We start from the raw sequence: 18,148 nt of genomic DNA, 5'->3' as shown, positions 1-18,148 counted from the left end.
GCTTTGAGCGGCAAGCGCTCGAAGCACGACTGAGCCTCATCTTCGCAGTGTCCCGGAATGTCTCCTCTCTCTGGTATCTCAGTGCACACCATGGGCTGCACTTGCCAGGCTAGTATTCACCCTATCATCAGTGGCATATGCTATGCACATCTGCACCACCCGACGTGTCTGTCAAGTATAAAGTTGCTGGTTAAAAGTGATATCGATTTCTTTGGTACACATCAACATTCACATCATTTTTAATCAGCATAACGATTTTGTACTTGGCAGTCAAATCGGTTTGTGTAGACATACACAATATATGCCGTTGATGATAGGCTATATGCCCGAATACCAGATTGACAAGTAAGTACGCCCTCGAGGATTGTGTTCAATGGCACCAGAATATAATATGTGCATACTGTGTGGTTGCAGTGTTAGTGACTCATGTGTCACGGTCATTTGCGATCAGATGGCCCGAAGGAAGCGTGCGTGCCTGTTCTCACTGTGTTGTGATTCTGCAGACAGTGACTGTGTTGAGTTTAAGAGTCAACACTGTTTGCACTATTCATTCTTGGGTACAGCCATGCCCAACCGACGAGTACTGACCAGCTTCAGTCATTTTCCCGGAGTCGCATTGTTGACTTGCGGAAAGCTGAAAAGAAATATCGACTGATTGTTGCAAATGTTGGGCACAGTGTGTCGGTGGTGTGCCGCTGCTTTCAACAGTGGTTTGTAGACCACCTCCCTCACCTGTAGACCAGTGTAGTACAGGCGCAGTTAATGTCGACGCTCGGTGCGAAGAGCGGTGGCCGACCAGACGTCATCCAGGGGCGAGACCGTGACACTCGTGGCCCTTGCGGTGTCGTCAGGGATCACTGGGAAAGGGGAAATGTCCGCTTGCAGCAGGATTAAGATCACGTGCGCCTCGGGCCAGGATACCACTGAAACGCCGACACTGCCAAGCATGGCTACTGTGTTATCGTTAAAGAGTCGACTGGAGAGTCGAATGGCGCTCTGTTGTCTTCATCGATGAGAGTAGGTCCTCTGTGTATGCAACCAATGGACCTGCATGTGTGTGGTGTGCTTCCTTTTCCAGAGTGAATTTTCCCACGACACGCGGATAGCAATCCAGGCTTCATACCGTTTCGGGCCATCAGCTACAACTTGTGAACACATTTGGTGGTTCTGCAGGGTAAAGTAACCAGTACCCACTACATTTCACATGCTGTTATCCCCGTGCTACTGCCATTTCTTCGACAGAAATGCGATGTGCTTTTCCAGCAGTACAGTACACGTCCACATACGGTTGCTGCAAACGCAGCGTGCTCTTCGTGACGTACAACAACTGGCCAGCAAGATCACCAGCTCTCTCGGCAATTAAACTCGTATGGAAATCAAGAAGTGGGCATTTAATCGGTCTCCAGGCCCTGCAAGAACCACTGCCGAATTCCAACGACAGGCGCAAGATGCTTGGGACAGTGTATCGCAGGACGCCGTTCGTCACCTTTGTGATCGTTCGCTTGCGAGAATACTCGCCTGCTTTGCCACCAGATGGTGGTGCGCTGTGTATCCATGCTACTATTTGGACACCGTTTACTATGACATGTATGTTTCGTTTGGTCTGAATTTGCTATCAAGTACTCTTATAATGATGACCTGTGACATCATCTGCAATAATGTGACTTCGTCCTCGGGGGTTGTGCATTATTTTCCGGCGTTGTACTTTTAAAGTGTTGCTCATGGAGTACGCCGAGATGTCTTTTATCAAATACACTGCCGGAAAAAAAATTAGCACATCTGGAGAGACAACGTCGATTTGATCCGATGACGGCATATGCCAATAGGGGGATGGTGGATGTACTGACAATGGTTCCAACATCGTGGCCAAAAATAGCATAGTGACATAGTTACCAGAACGTCACCTATGTCTTCCCTTTAATACGTAATCCTCACAACCAGAAGACGCAATGTGGTGCAAATGTGTCAACAAGCAGGCAACCATGAGACAGGGACGCACTCGGGTGTCCTACAGCCAACTGGGCCAGTTTGGAAGGGATAAAATTGTGTCCGTCCGAGTGGCTGGACGGTCCATTCGAAGCACTGCCACACCAGTTGGACGTGGTACGTCAGTTGTGCAACGATGCTATTATCAGTGGTCACGTGAACGTTCTCACACCCGTAGATGAGGTTCTGGACATCCACGCAGCACAAACGCCCGCGAAGAACGTCGTATTGTAGGCGCAGCATTGGCGTATGGTACAGCTACCACGGCACAGATAACAGCGATTGTGAGCCCAGATTCATTAGCAGTGGGACTAGAGGCACGCACCTGTAGGCCCGTCTTCTCCTTTTCGAACATGTGCGGGATGTGACGGGATGAGAAGTGACTGTTGCAACTCGCCAGTCAACAATTCTTACAGAACTACTTGAACAAATCGTGCAAACGTGGCTTAAGGTATCCCAGGATTAGCGAGTGTACTTCGCCTTGGAAGCTACACGACGCACTAGCATGTTTGTTTCAGCATGGGTCGATACCTTGTGTCTCAGAACCGGTTGTGCTATTGATTGTAAAATTAATCATTTCGTGCACTCCGTATGCACTGTTGCAACAACAAATCTTGATCGAAATGGAAACCGATAGAAGGGTGTACTTTTTTTTTCGCAGTGTAGATACAAGCTGCGAGACTCCCAACATAAACGATTATCAGCTGTTGTCTTTGCAAGGTAGGAGTAGAGGTACTGGCGGAGAGGGGTCGTGTGTGGATCGCTCAGACGGTACACTACTTGCTCGGGAAAGGCAAAGCACCAGAGGGTGGAGTACTGGTCCGGTAAACAGTTTTAATCTGCCAGGGTTTTACAGTAAAGGAGAGAAAGAAAGCGGAAAACAACTTTCGGAGTAGAGCTTTTCCAACCGAAATTTTTTAAGCACTGCTATGATAGTCCAACGTAGCGTAATCTTTTGACATTTGTACCATAGCAGCGAACACGGTGACCCCGACATACTGGACAAGCCGGAGACGAATACTGTCGCGGCGTTCGCCGTCAGATATCGCGTGATGTAAGCCCGGTGTAGCGGCGGTGAAGGATGGCGATGCTTCCCCGGGGCCGCCCCCGTCCTTGATCCGCAGCCGCCCCCGCCTGGAGACGCCGCCCCACTGACCCGGGGTCCGCGCCAGCGCCGACGCCCACCACTCGCGGTAATTGCGCGTCGGTCCGCCCCCGCGCGCCGCTTCCTGCTGGCGGAGGAAAGCCGGCGTCGCGTGAGGCGGCGGGCGGTGGCCGCCCCCTGCGTGTCTGGCCGACTACCTGTCTGTCCGCCCACCTGCCGTCTCCAGCCTGTTTACACATCGGCGGGGCCAACTGAGTAATGGTGGCCTAGTTTCGCTTTTGGACTCCAAAATAACTAAGAAACACAGCGTGATCGATATTTCTGTAACTATTAGCGTGAGAAAATCATGTACTAAGCAGGAGGTGGGCAAAATAGAAAAGTAACCACCGGAAGCACTTTGTCGAGCCGTAGGCGAGCATGTGCACTGCAAATACAGGATTTTTTGTAAGTACATTTTCTGATCAAAACTTTGTGGACAGCTATTAGTGGATATTAATATGGGGCGTCTTGAGCCTTTCACCTTTAGCACAGTTTTAACTCTGCTGCGGTCATTTTCAATTAGGTGTCTGAATGTCTGTGAAGTAGTGACACTCCATTCTTCCTAAAGAGCAGAAACTAAAGAAGGCAGTGACGTTGGGCGCTGGGGTCCGGAGCTGTGTTCCAGTGGCTTCGCTTCTGGACTCTCGGCAGATTAGACCATTTCAGGAATGTTATTGTCCACAAACGATTGCTTCAGAGATGCTGCTGCATGACAGGGTGCGTTGTCTTGTTGATACAATCATCATCTCTGAACTGTTCCTCTAGGGCGTGCAGTATGCAGGGCTGTAAACTCGTCCCACACTTGGCGCTTTCTTCACCGCAGTAAGAGGACCAGAACACCACCTCCTGCAGCACGTTCTCCAGCCACTCACACAACCCGAATCCTTCCGTCGGATTATTAGACGCCATAGCATGATGACGATGATGATGATGATGATGTTTGGTGTGTGGGGCGCTCAACTGCGCGGTCGTCAGCGCCCGTACAAAGTCCCATTTTTCACACAGTCCAATTTTTTCCACAGTTGAATCTAGCCACTGTCACGAATGATGATGATGGTGATAATGAAATGATGAGGACAACACAAATACCCAGTCCCCGGGCAGAGAAAATCCCCAACCCGGCCGGGAATCGAACCTGGGACTCCGTGATCCAGAGGCAGCAACGCTAGCCGCTAGACCACGAGCTACGGACGACGGCATGGCGTGATTCGTCACTTTCAAACTCTCGTTTCCAGTCGCCGTTTACACCACCTCAAGCATCGGTCAGCACTCACTGCAGAAACGCGTAGTTTTTTGACAAGCTGCTCGATCTTCATGCTCCATTCTTTTTGAGTCCCTATATACTGTCCTTGTCCTAGCTGGACTGCTGGTAGCATTTTTTTGAACTCACGAGTGGTACCTTCGGCCGATTGCATGCGATGTTTTAGCCACCCTCTGCAGTGCTCCACGGTCCCTGTCCGCCAATATATGAAATACGCCCGGTCTCGATTTATCTGTTGTTGTTCCTTCACGATCACAACACTATCAGCTGCACTGACAGCTTTAAAAGGGTTCAAGTGTCGCTGATGGGTCTGTTACTGAGATGACACCCACTGACCAGTCCACTTTGTAATTTGCAGAGCTCTGCTGACCGAGTCCGCTGTCACTGCTTTGCTCCTCTACTCCGACAACACAGCATTCCTCGCCTCCTGTCATACCCGCGAGTCCGTCTCTTGTGACGTCTAGTAGTCACGACATTGCACTGCATGTGTTGCTGAGAATCACGATGTCAAGTTCCTTCGCTCACGGTGCGTGCATCTCCAGGCACGAACAAATTCCACGCGATAATACCGAGCGGGTGATATGTCTACGTGTTCTGGCGTGCCTGCACCTTGGTGGTAGCCTCTGCAACTGGCCACGGCGCTTATTACGTATCGAAACTTGGAGAGAAATGGATACACGTCAATTTTCTACACGTGTCGTGGTTTTCACACGGTCGTTTCCTGAAACTCCATAGCTACGTAATGAATAACCCTGCATAAAAGGGTACCCATCTGGCGTGTTGAATCTCTAAATTCCAGTGTTGTGTCCCCTCCTAACATTATCGAAGACGTAATCGAGTTAATTGAAACGATTCCGATGGTATTACATTAGGAACTGAAACACTAAAACTAGTAAGATCAGGTTTGTTATTAGGGAAACAAAATAAATGGCAATGACAGAAATACAATGAATGTGTAATGCGGATTTGCAACAGCAAGAAGAGATTGTCTGAAAAAGAGAGATAGATGAACATCTAACATAAATTCAAGCGTTACTCAGGCTTTTCCAAATTGTCCGGACCTCAGGAATGGACTATCGTGAAACGTGGCTGATAACAACTACAGATGACGGTTTTCGTCATTTTTAATCTACGACCGGTTTGATGGAGCTCTGATGCTATTCTATCCTGTGCAAACCGCTTCTTCTCTACGTAATCACAGTAACCCACACTTAGCTCCCACATTGAAAAACAGGAAATAAAAGTAATGGGAATCTCAAACCTCGAGACCTTTGACCAAAATAAGAAAGTGTACTACTGACAATGAATTAAAAAAATAGGAACACTATGAAGTTTTATTTAAAAAAATAAAAAGACAGAAGGATATAATCAGGACGCGGCGATTACAATTTATTTGTTAATTCCGTAGATTGACGGATAACAGGCTTATAAGGACATCCTGAAGTCGTCTTTACGCGTGAAGAACCGAGACATCTGGCTAGCAGACATTCGTGTAGACCTAATGAAAACTGGCGTTCACAAAGAAATATCTATACGAATTTCAACAAGCACAAATTTCCTGATTAGCCTCTTCGACGACCTACAGGAGAGATTGGAAGGAAAAGAACTTCAATATCAGTTCAAATGAGATCCCCACTTCGACACTGGCCAGACGAGAATTTACTTATCTGCAAAAATGATAGAAACTGATGCGTCAAAGGTCAGAAAGATAGTACAGACACACAAACCAACCTCTGTCAGTTTCTGCTGGAGATGTGGTACCTATTGATCCCTACCCTAATAATAATTGTCGTGCATGTGTAAACCTCTTGCACTGAATATCCCATGCCTCATGTTTTTAACTGTCCGTTGCAAGTTTACAGACTCCGTAAATTAACTTGGTGGGACATGGCTTCTGAATTTCTTCGTAATGCTGCTTCGAAACGCCGCCAGTGACGAAGAACAAGCGCTTGCCGTTCCTGTCACCATGGATGTGTGCCGACTTCTGGAAATCGCATGCACCAGCAAGGCCCTATCTGATTGTCCATGTGGTCCGGCTCATGGAACAGACATAGATGACAATTCGATCAGCGTTTCAGTAAGTCTTTCGATTGCTTTATCACAGATGTAATCTTGCAACTGGTATAATAAGCGATAAGATTACAACTACGATGCAATCGGGAAATACAAGGTGTCGCATACGGTAGACAAACCCACCTCTTGCCTTTTGCAACGTGTTGAAATTTTATTTTCTCGAAAATTGTGTGGTTCAAATGGCTCTAAGCAGTATGGGACTTAACCTCTGGGTCATCAGTCCCCTAGAACTTAGAACTACTTAAATCTAACTAACCTAAGGACATCACACACATCCATGCCCGAGGCAGGATTCGAATCTGCGACCTAGTAGCGGCGCGGTTCCGGACTGAAGCGCCTAGAACCGCTCGGTCACGAAAGCCGGCGAAAATTCTCTGTTGGAAGATGCTACTGACATTGTTGGGGCTAATCTGAATACAGTACTTGGGGATATTTTTGTTTTGTCGTTGCAATTTCAAAAATAATTGCTTTTTCCTTCATCCGACGGGTTTGCTTTATTGAGGTAATGCATCATCAGTGGTAGTGATTTTCGCTTGATGTGGCCGAGCGGTTCAAGGCGCTACAGTCTGGAACCGTGCGACCTCTACGGTCGCAGGTTCGAATCCTGCCTCGGGCATGGATGTGTGTGATGTCCTTAGGTTAGTTAGGTTTAAGTAGTTCTAGGGGACTGATGACCTCAGAAGTTAAGTACTCTAGTACTTATTGCCATTTGAACCATTTATCGCTTGATTTCTCGCTTACATCGGGAAGTGCCGTCTGCTAGCACATCGTTGATGTTTTCCTTCTGTAGATGCTGGTAGTTGTGGTCTAATTTTTGTTTGTCCTGCAGCACTAAGCATTTCTTATGTTTTTCACACGACACTTTTTCGCACACCACTGTTTACTGTTTGTAAGCTAACCAAAAATGGAACAACTAAAAATTTAGCATTTGCAAACAGTGATGTGCGAAAAAGTGTGGTGTGGAAAACATAAGAAATGCATAGTGCTGCAGAACAACTAAAAATTAGGCCACAACTACCAGTGTCTACAGAAGAAAAACATCAATGATGTGCTAGCAGACGGCATTTCCCGATGTAAGCGAGAAATCAAGCGAATATCACCACCAGTGACGATGCTTTACCTCAATAAAGCGAAAGGCGTCTGATATTTTCTTTTTTTTGTAGTTGCAACGACAGAACACAAAAAAACCCTCAAGAATTAAAAAGCAACTACGGACAATATGGCCACACAAAAGACGAATTGAATACATTAGCTTGCCGTGTGACGTGACTGGCTTGTCGTCAGACCTCGTGATGGCCGTGGGCGTGTCAGCAGAGCGCAGGATGGTCAAGATGCGCGATATCAGCCCGTTTGATCGCCGCCACGGTACTGCTGCCCGGCAGGTGGGACACTGAAACCGAAGGTCGTGCGGATACTGTTTCTCACGAGATATCGGTGTCAAGTGGCGGTTCGGGACAAACAGTCGCTGACAGAGGCAGCCGCCGTGAGCGCCGGCGCATTGATCTCATGTTTTGCTGTCGATTTCTGTGGAGTGTTGCAGCCAACAGACTGGCCATTTTATTTGTGGACATCGGCAACTGGTGAAGAGCCGTACCACGTAGGGCAACTTCATTTCCATAGGAGACAGCAACCACCTCCCTGCAGGGGTACTGATTGACATGGGTGAAGCGAAACGTCTTAAGAGGCTCGTAGTTTGGAAACAGGTTGCCTGCTCTGTAGAGGCGCAGTCCAGTACACGGCGGTTCACGCCGATGGCAGTGTGAGAGAGTGTTCGAAACCACACGACGCGATTCATCCCGCAGAAACTTGCCTTTCGTCTGCCCTCGAAGCTTCCGTGCCGTCACTTCTGTGCTTGTGCCGGACGGAGACTCGAACTCGGGACCTTTGCCTTTCGTGGGTAAGATCTCTACCGACTGAGCTACCCAAGCACGACTTGCAACCCGTCCTCACAGCTTTACTTCCGCCAGTACGTCATCTCCTGTCTTCCAAACTTAACAGACGCTCTCTGTATAAATTGCGCGACTAGCACTCCTGGAATAAAGGATATTTTGCAGACATGGCTTAGCCACAGTTTGAGGTATGTTCCCAGAATTAAAACTTCCTGGCAGATTAAAACTGTGTGCTGGACCGAGACTCGAACTCGGGACCATTGACGTTCGCGGGCAAGTGCTCTACCAACTGAGCCGCCCAAGCATGACTCACGCCCCGTCCTCACAGCTTTACTTCCGCCAGTACCTCGTCTCCTACCTTCCAAACTTCACAGAAGCTCTTCTGCGAAGCATGCAGGACTAGCACTCCTGAAAGAAAGGATATTGCGGAGACTTGGCTTAGCCAAGTTTGTCTCAGAGAGACTAGATTCAAAAATGTCTCTGAGCACTATGGGACTTAATATCTGAGGTCATCAGTTCCCTAGAACTTAGAACTACTTAAACCTAACTAACCTAAGAACATCACAAACATCCATGCCCGAGGCAGGATTCGAACCTGCGACCGTAGCGGTCGCGCGGTTCCAGACTGAAGCGCCTAGAACCGCTCGGCCACTTCGCCCGTCGAGAGACTAGGTAACAGCTGCTTTGTTGACAATTAAACCAATTCTCATTCATTCTTCAGCGTCAGTTGCAGATTTTTAATACATTGCACGTTTACATCTTCGTGGATCATCTTCAGACCTATGTACTTACGTCAGAAATCCGGCGTATCTGTGCTATATCGTAGACACAACGGGTGATAGACCGAAATATATTATGCATTAACCTCATATGAGGTTCTGACACAAACACAACGGATTGCTGACGGAACTATATAGATCTGAAGATGATCCATAGAGACTAGGACGTACCCAGGATCTGAACTAGGAGGGGGGGGGGGGGGGCAGGTCATACTAGTCCCAGGAAACAAGGAGTCGAGACAACATACAGCACTTCTTATTAAATAAAACAGTAAACCAGTGAAAAACTGCTTTTAATAAACATTTTAAATACAAGAATGCACTTGTACAATCCGAGAAAACATGCAGCATTTCTTATTAAATAAAACAGTAAACTAGTGAAAAACTGCGAATATCTTCTATGGGGGGGGGGGGCAGCTGCCCCCCCTGCCCCTCGCTGGGTACGCCCATGATAGAGACCAAAACATGTCATGTATTAGCAAATTTACAACAGACATTGAAGAATAACGGAATTTTTTTTTAAATATTGATCTTGGATTCTTGCAATTGTTAACCGTGAAGGTGTTGGTGTACCAAATTCAACTCTCCAACGTAATTTAATCTCTCACATTGTCTGTTTGCCAGTATCACAGTACCACCCACTTCCGTTCTTCAAACGTTAACGCCATGTCTCTCTCCAGTCCTGCAACAGATGTAAGCGTTGCTAAGTTTTTCATTGCGTTCTGAATTGCTATCCACACAAAATTATTTCTATCTTCTTTAATTAAAGAAAGATGCAGTGTATACTGACAGTTTATGGTGACATATGTGGCTCTGTTCGTAAGTCGGCTGAAGGCCATGTAGGTATTACTGAGATTTGATGTCCGGTCTCCAGTTGGTCTTAAGAAAAGATTTTTATCGTATTTAATCTGGATTTTATAGATAGCATTTAGTGATATGCGAGGGCACTTCGCAATTTGGTTGAAATATATTAAAATGCAAACTCTTTCTCGGCTGGCAGAGCGACATGTTTGTAGGAGAATGCTACCGTCAAGAAGACCGCTCATGCTATCGTAATGGTCAAACCTACTCTGGTTGATTACTACCTTTTGTATGGGAGCCGAAGTGCCTTACAAAAGATTTTTATGGTTTAATTTTAGGTGTGAGAATCTGTGGCGAATGTGCAGTGGCGCCTTGCAGAATATCGCTTACTCAGGAGGACATAGTGCCCTGTACTTTCCACTCGATATGAACCGCCCAGTGTCCGAACGACCACTTTCTTGTCACAAAGACGGCGAGGTACCACGTCCGTTATCTTCTAAAGCTACGAAGAAGGTGCGAACTTGTGGTATTATTTACCTCTACTAAAAATGAAATTTACGTGCTGTTGTCAGGAAAATGTTAGCTCTTTAATGAAAAACGGATCAGTTCAGATGTCAGAAATGGAGAACAGGAACGCGGCAGGATGTCGCAATAGTACGTCATCACAGAGGATGCGCGAAACCACTGATTTTTATTCCATTTAAATATCATTAAACTGCACGGGCTTCGTTCTGTACCTTCACGCGTATAGTTCTTAATGAAATGTGGTATGGATACAGCGATGTAGTGGTTGAAATTGTAGGGTTTGTATCGGTAGACGATATAAAGTAGACTTTTTAAATTACTGGCTATGATCATTAATGATCATCTTCATACCATTCTAGGATACACAAAAGAAATGTGCATAAATTAACTAAAACTAGGAGCAATGCGGCGTGATCAAAACTATTACAAATAACATCTACATCACAAGTGAAGAACTGCAACATTATTATTTCACTACAGGCTTAATTCTATTGGCCAATTCTATTATTTTATTATTGTATTGCATTGTATTTTAACCGGGGACCTAGAAACGACGGAGAGGCTTCGTCCCCGCCGCAGCCGCAGTGGCCCGCAACCCCACGACGATTACCGCAGTCCACTTCACCCCTCCGCCGCCCCACACCGAACCCAGGGTTACATTATTTTATTATACTATTTCATTGTTTTCTGAGAGAAAGTTAGATGTGACTGCGAAAATGTGCGAACAGCACTAGCTGAATTAGCGAAGGAAATAATGACGTGACGAAAACTAAGATGAAAGTTACTTGAAATATCAGTCAAATATCGGAAACGACGTTATCGCCATATCGTGAACACCAGTTAATGCAGACTTTTGCTGTTGTTCCTTCGTCAGACGCAACTGTAAACTGTGTATAAACGAAAGGCAGCCAGCGAGCAAAGCCCGTCTATTGCATGTGCTGTTGTTGCAAGACCACTACCGTAAGGCTTCATATAAATTAACTGTCTTCCAGTTTTATATTTTATGACATTGCCATTCTCGGCTGAAAAATTGTATGACTGTTATAACATTTTAACAAAATTATGTTGTCTTACGGTGATATTTAGGTGCTTTTCGCGTCGCAGTCTCCCACGTTTTACGTAGATGTTATTGTTAACTAGCTTCGAACGCATGGCATTAAGTCTCTACCGCCAGACCATTTTTGTGACGTAGCGTATTTTGTTCGAGAGTCACTGCGTAGAGTTATGAATAAATTTCGGAGAACAATGTTAAGTAAGTGAATATCGTCACTTACATATACCTTATGCGATGTGAACAGCACACAGCACACGGCATAAAATTTGTCTGGAAGCATGACTGTTGACGTGTTCCACACTGAATTGCCGTTAGGAGTGATGTCTCATGGCAATGATGGGTGCACATCATGATGTGAGAAATATATTTACAACCAGCGTGGATACTGTGTGTGTGTGTGTGTGTGTGTGTGTGTTGTGTGTGTGTGTGAGAGAGAGAGAGAGAGATTCAATATGCATCAGAGGCTGGCTGAGGTGGCACAAATAAAAGGAAAAATAAGAAAAAACACGCATGGTGTACATGTTTAATTCGTGTTACAGCTCTTCTTTTGTGAAGCTTCGCACACATTGTGATGCATTGTTGAGACCCATTACCGCAATTCTTTGTCGTGCATTCTTTGTGGCAGACTTCTTCGCCATGGCACGGAAAGAATCGTGTCCATTTCTAGGTTTAACTCAAGGAAACGGACACAGCTGAAAGTTGAGTCATCTGCTGCATTTCTGGAAGGGCGTACTGTGTGTAGGCGAAACAAAGTTGCTGAAGCAGCTTTTCGGAAAAGTTTTACTTGTAGCATAAAAAAATAAAGCGCCACACATCTGGGAATTTTCATGTTTTTTTCGCTATACAGTTGTTCTTAAAAGATTGCGGCGAAACTATTGATTAAAAAATTTGATTATTTCGATTGTCTCTCATCACGGCCTGATAATGGGGCGGTTATCTCTTCGTTATTTGTCATACTTATCACGATACTGTAAAGCTGAGTAACTCACTGTCCGTTGTACCAAATATGTCCAGTGAATTAAGAGTGAGAAATGTGATTGCTGATCTGAGGGAAGCAGAAGTCGGAAGTCTGAAATTGTAATCATATTTAGAAATGCTTATCTCTACATCACTGAGGGATGAATGCTATGTTAAAAGGCAGAGTGAAGAAGTGCCTAGTAGGGATTCGATCCCACAACCTATCAGTTGCGAACCTCACGCTCCGCCGCTTTTTTGTTCTCATCGTTTGGTCTGGGCACGCGTCACATGACACCCCTTCAAGTTCATCGTTGAGTACGTCACTCATTCTTTTTATAACAGAGGACAGCCAGCCCCCTGACCGAACACACTTCAGCTAACGTTCCCGGCTGCTGCCGCTAGATCAACACATTGCTGCTCTCTCGAATTAGGTTACTGCTTGCTAGGTGGCGATGGAATCGTTTTCACAACTTAAAATTAAGTCATCATAATTCAGACAATTTGTGCGAAATATTTATAAAGAACCTTCCTCGTGAATCAGTGTATATGTTAGTCAAAACCGGATCAAAATCCCTACAGCAGTTCCTGAGATTAGCCTGCATATATAGGCAGATGCGATCAAACTACTTGAACAGAAGGGGTGATATTTTCTTGTCATATTGAACTGCTCCCACCACCTTTCATCATTCATTTTGAAGATGATCATAACTGACCGTTGGGCAATCAAGTAAAAAGTAATAATTTCTTGCGATCAAAGACTTAAATAAATTCTAAATTTATGTAGTTCGCTTCTAGATAACCCTTGAGAAACATTTGCCCATTCTTTGTTTTCAAGAATTACTCATTTTTTAAACAAATGAATATCGTGTTTGTATTAGTATTAACGTATCTCAACGATTGTCAGCAATAACCTCAAGCTTACGTATTTCAGTATAAACTATCCCAGAACGTTTAGCTTGATTTAAAGAGGTCAGACAAAACTCTAGAGTAAACTTCGACACAGGCACAATATTTGATACATGCATACATACAATCAAAGTTTTCAGTCTTACGTAACTTCATTTATGTTGTCAGCGTGAGCATCGCTGGTCACACGCAAACTATCGAAACGGTACTCTACATCGTGCCAGACATTTTGTAGCATTTAAGGGGGACTCTTTCAATCGTTTCAATGATGCGTTCACTCAATGTGCGCATATCCGGTACATGTGTTGCTTGCACCCCGCTCTTCACATACATCAAATGGAAAAAAAATCAATGGTGTAATGTCTACCAATCTTGGACCATTCCTTCCAATCACCGACAAGGAAATTCTTCACTCAGATGCTTCCGGACGTATGTTGCTCAGTGAGTTGGTGCTGCAGCTACTTTAAACACTACATTACGTTTCACTTAAGTGGCGTTATAAACAGATGTATCTCGCGTATTTGAGATAGTAAAAAGGCAAGGCTTGTGATGGAGCTCATAAGGAATATCCCGGACGGCAGCGAGACATCTGTAGCTGGTGCTGGGTACTTGGATATGATTCAGAATTTTGCTTCCCATGAAAATATTATTTGCTGTAAGATCGTGTTAATGTCAATGTCAAACTCTTGACGTTGTTCGAAATCGCCTGGTTTCAGTTCTTGTAAAATCGTAAATGTCTAATGGTACAGTTACAGCCGTTTGCGTAACACTGTACACATGGTCTTCGGTACTCACGTCTCACTGATTCGGGTGGTGACCGTATAAGCAGCATCCGAATGCTTCCGATAGTCTCTGCAGATGTTGAAGGCCACCCGCTGTTTGTCTTATTTTCAACTGTGCCCGTATCTAAAAACTTTTGCATCCGTGCCTCAATGAGCTTGACATTTGGTGCAGGTTTGCCGTAAGTTGTTCTGAGGGAAGTCTTCGTCGTCGCAATGAAGACTCAGAAAAACTGCACCATGATTGCAGATTTCGTCACAACCAGGGACATAACATGTTGTACTTTTCCCTACACCGATGCCTCCATTTTACGCTTTAATCGGTTGTGGCGCTCCCAGGGACAAATTCAGGAACTGAAACATACCGTCATAAGAGTTTGGAGAGTTTTTCGACACAATGAAAACGGTGTATCATAGATATATTTCATAAGTAACCGGTAAGTTACTTAAACATTCTGTGACCCCGAGTCGTGTTGATATGATTCAACAACTTACTCCTGTGGGCTTACTCATCTGCTTCCATCACACGGACGGTTTACATTATTTACTTTTTTCATTCAGGGACTGTTTAAGTTAGACGCATAAAATTAACTTCATACCTAAGTAGACGTATAATCTCGCGATACCAGAAACAACAAGCTCAGTTGCCGTAGAGGCATGGTGTGTGGCGTCAGTGAGTGCGCATGCGCAATTCATCACGCAGAGAGTGTGTGCTTTGTGGAACCAGGCCGCTGTTTTCCTGCGTAATGGATAAACTGTGCGCTATGCTTGCGCGAGCTTATCAGCATAATGTGTTTGCGCCGGTGCCGGATGCCGGCAATAGGTACGTGAAACCCCGTTGCTACGGTAACGAGACGGTTAAAACAGTGGGGCATCCACAGGGATGCTGTGTGACGATCTCAGCCTCCTTTGTTTGAATTATTTATGCCCTTACTAAATATTGACACTTTTAATAGGTTTGTGTATTTCATCCAGAACTTAGGCATTTCACTCATTAATGTGAAGACAGATTGCCTCAGTATTTACTTCCTAATCCACTACTGCAGTCCGCAAGCAACATGACAGTATGTGGCGGAGGGTACTTACCACTGTCACTTCCGCCGTTTCCTATGAACGGTCCTTGGGAAACACGATTGCTGCTCACACTGGATATTCTCTAGTTCTTCTGTCAATCCTACCTGGTTCAGAACACAGACAGACAAGCAATATTCAGTTCTGGACGAACGTGGGTTTTGTTAACTACCTCCCTTGTGCGTGGACTGCACTGCTAGTGCAGTCAACGAAGCAAAATTTGTGAAAAAAACGTGTGGTCACAAATTTTTGTACAGTTGTATGAGGAAGTGTCATGAAGAAGTACTAAAAATCCCCACCCTTGGGGTCTGAGCGGGGGAAGGGGCATTTAAAGGTCACTTTTTTTTTATCTTTTTCATGACTAACTCGACTCCCGCGGCCTGTAGCGGAGATGTCTTTTGGTATACAATTAAACTGTATTAAATTTTGTACAAAAACTTGCTATTCCTTTTTTCTCTAGGACTTCGCGATGCAAGGTTTGGAAAAACCACATTCATTAAAAATAGTGTTTTATTGGTACAACATTTATGTTTACAGTTAAATTATGTGGGTTAAGAACAAATATTAAATGTGTGTAGCACGTATAATGCAGTAGCGCCGTATTAAGGAATAAAATGTGTTCTGAGCGTGTCACAGTGTGGAGTGGGAGGGGTGCAGGATAGAAGCGGGAGACACTGTAGGTTGCCGGTTTGTAGTCACCGACTTCCCTGCTTCATAAGTCTGCTAAATGAAGGTCGCGGCGATTCTCCACTCTGTGTACCGCACTGCGTCACAAAAAGCAACTAAAGGCTGTTTCACAACGTTGCACCGACCCTGCGCAGCGCGCCTCATGATGGAATGCAGATAAGAGTTACTTATAATACAAACGCAAGAAACGGATATGTACAGAATCTACGGAAATCTGTGGCCACCATTCTACACTGCTGCAGGGGAAATTGATTCTCAGTCATCCTGCAGGGCAGCTGTAGTGTTCTTTCAGGAGAGGCGACTTCCCTCACTACGAGTGCTGCTCGTTTTCCAATTTACAAGCAGGCTATAACTTTCCAGCATTTCGTGTCCATTTCTCCTATGTGAGCAGACAAAATAAATACACTCGCTTGTGCACGTAATCGAGTTATATTCATTTTATTAAATGAGTAATAATTTTCAGTTATAAGTGAGATTCTATGTAAAATCCGTTCCTGCAACGGTGGGGATCTTTAGTACGTTGTTCATCACACTCCTTCCTAGAATGAAATTTTCACTCTACAGCGGAGTGTGCGCTGATATGAAACTTCCTGGCAGATTAAAACTGTGTGCCGGAATCAGACTCGAAGTCGGGACCTTTGCCTTTCGCGGGCAAGTGCTCTACCAACCGAGCTACCCAAGCACGACTCACGCCCCGTCCTCACAGCTTTACTTCCGCCAGTACCTCGTCTCCTACCTTCCAAACTTTACAGAAGCTCTCCTGCGAACCTGTGGCTAAACCATGTCTCCGCAATATCCTTTCTTTCAGGAGTGCTAGTTCTGCAAGGTTCGCAGGAGAGCTTCTGTAAAGTTTGGAAGGTAGGACACGAGGTACTGGCAGAAGTAAAGCTGTGAGGACGGGGCGTGAGTCGTGCTCGGGTAGCTCAGTTGGTAGATCACTTGCCCGCGAAAGGCAAAGGTCCCGAGTTCGAGTCTCGGTCCGGCACACAGTTTTAATCTGCCAGGAAGTTTCACACTCCTTCCTACCACTGTACAAAACTTTGCGACTACGCAATTTTTTCGCTTGTTCGAGATTTTCTGGTCTTTGTCGTCTGCACTATTCCTGAGAATTCTTCCAGTGAATCTTAGTCTAGCATCTGCCTTACCTGCGGCTAGTCTTATGCGATCGCGCCACTTTAAATACACTCCTGGAAATTGAAATAAGAACACCGTGAATTCATTGTCCCAGGAAGGGGAAACTTTATTGACACATTCCTGGGGTCAGATACATCACATGATCACACTGACAGAACCACAGGCACATAGACACAGGCAACAGAGCATGCACAATGTCGGCACTAGTACAGTGTATATCCACCTTTCGCAGCAATGCAGGCTGCTATTCTCCCATGGAGACGATCGTAGAGATGCTGGATGTAGTCCTGTGGAACGGCTTGCCATGTCATTTCCACCTGGCGCCTCAGTTGGACCAGCGTTCGTGCTGGACGTGCAGACCGCGTGAGACGACGCTTCATCCAGTCCCAAACATGCTCAATGGGGGACAGATCCGGAGATCTTGCTGGCCAGGGTAGTTGACTTACACCTTCTAGAGCACGTTGGGTGGCACGGGATACATGCGGACGTGCATTGTCCTGTTGGAACAGCAAGTTTCCTTGCCGATCTAGGAATGGTAGAACGATGGGTTCGATAACGGTTTGGATGTACCGTGCACTATTCAGTGTCCCCTCGACGATCACCAGTGGTGTACGGCCAGTGTAGGAGATCGCTCCCCACACCATGATGCCGGGTGTTGGCCCTGTGTGCCTCGGTCGTATGCAGTCCTGATTGTGGCGCTCACCTGCACGGCGCCAAACACGCATACGACCATCATTGGCACCAAGGCAGAAGCGACTCTCATCGCTGAAGACGACACGTCTCCATTCGTCCCTCCATTCACGCCTGTCGCGATACCACTGGAGGCGGGCTGCACGATGTTGGGGCGTGAGCGGAAGACGGCCTAACGGTGTGCGGGACTGTAGCCCTGCTTCATGGAGACGGTTGCGAATGGTCCTCGCCAATACCCCAGGAGCAACAGTGTCCCTAATTTGCTGGGAAGTGGCGGTGCGGTCCGCTACGGCACTGCGTAGGATCCTACGGTCTTGGCGTGCATCCGTGCGTCGCTGCGGTCCGGTCCCAGGTCGACGGGCACGTGGACCTTCCGCCGACCACTGGCGACAACATAGATGTACTGTGGAGA

At 45.9% G+C, this 18,148-nt stretch overlaps 1 protein-coding gene across 2 annotated transcripts in view; it reads left to right on the top strand.

Annotated features, from left to right (window-relative positions):
• The window catches only part of LOC126092623 (protein FAM151B), a 406,482-nt gene that overhangs the window by 126,119 nt on the left and 262,215 nt on the right, over positions 1-18,148 (top strand). The gene's annotated exons all lie outside the window — the stretch shown is intronic.

The sequence above is a fragment of the Schistocerca cancellata genome, chromosome 7 (assembly GCF_023864275.1).
Source record: "Schistocerca cancellata isolate TAMUIC-IGC-003103 chromosome 7, iqSchCanc2.1, whole genome shotgun sequence".
Classification (NCBI taxonomy): domain Eukaryota; kingdom Metazoa; phylum Arthropoda; class Insecta; order Orthoptera; family Acrididae; genus Schistocerca; species Schistocerca cancellata.
This window is presented reverse-complemented; position numbering and strand designations above follow the sequence as displayed.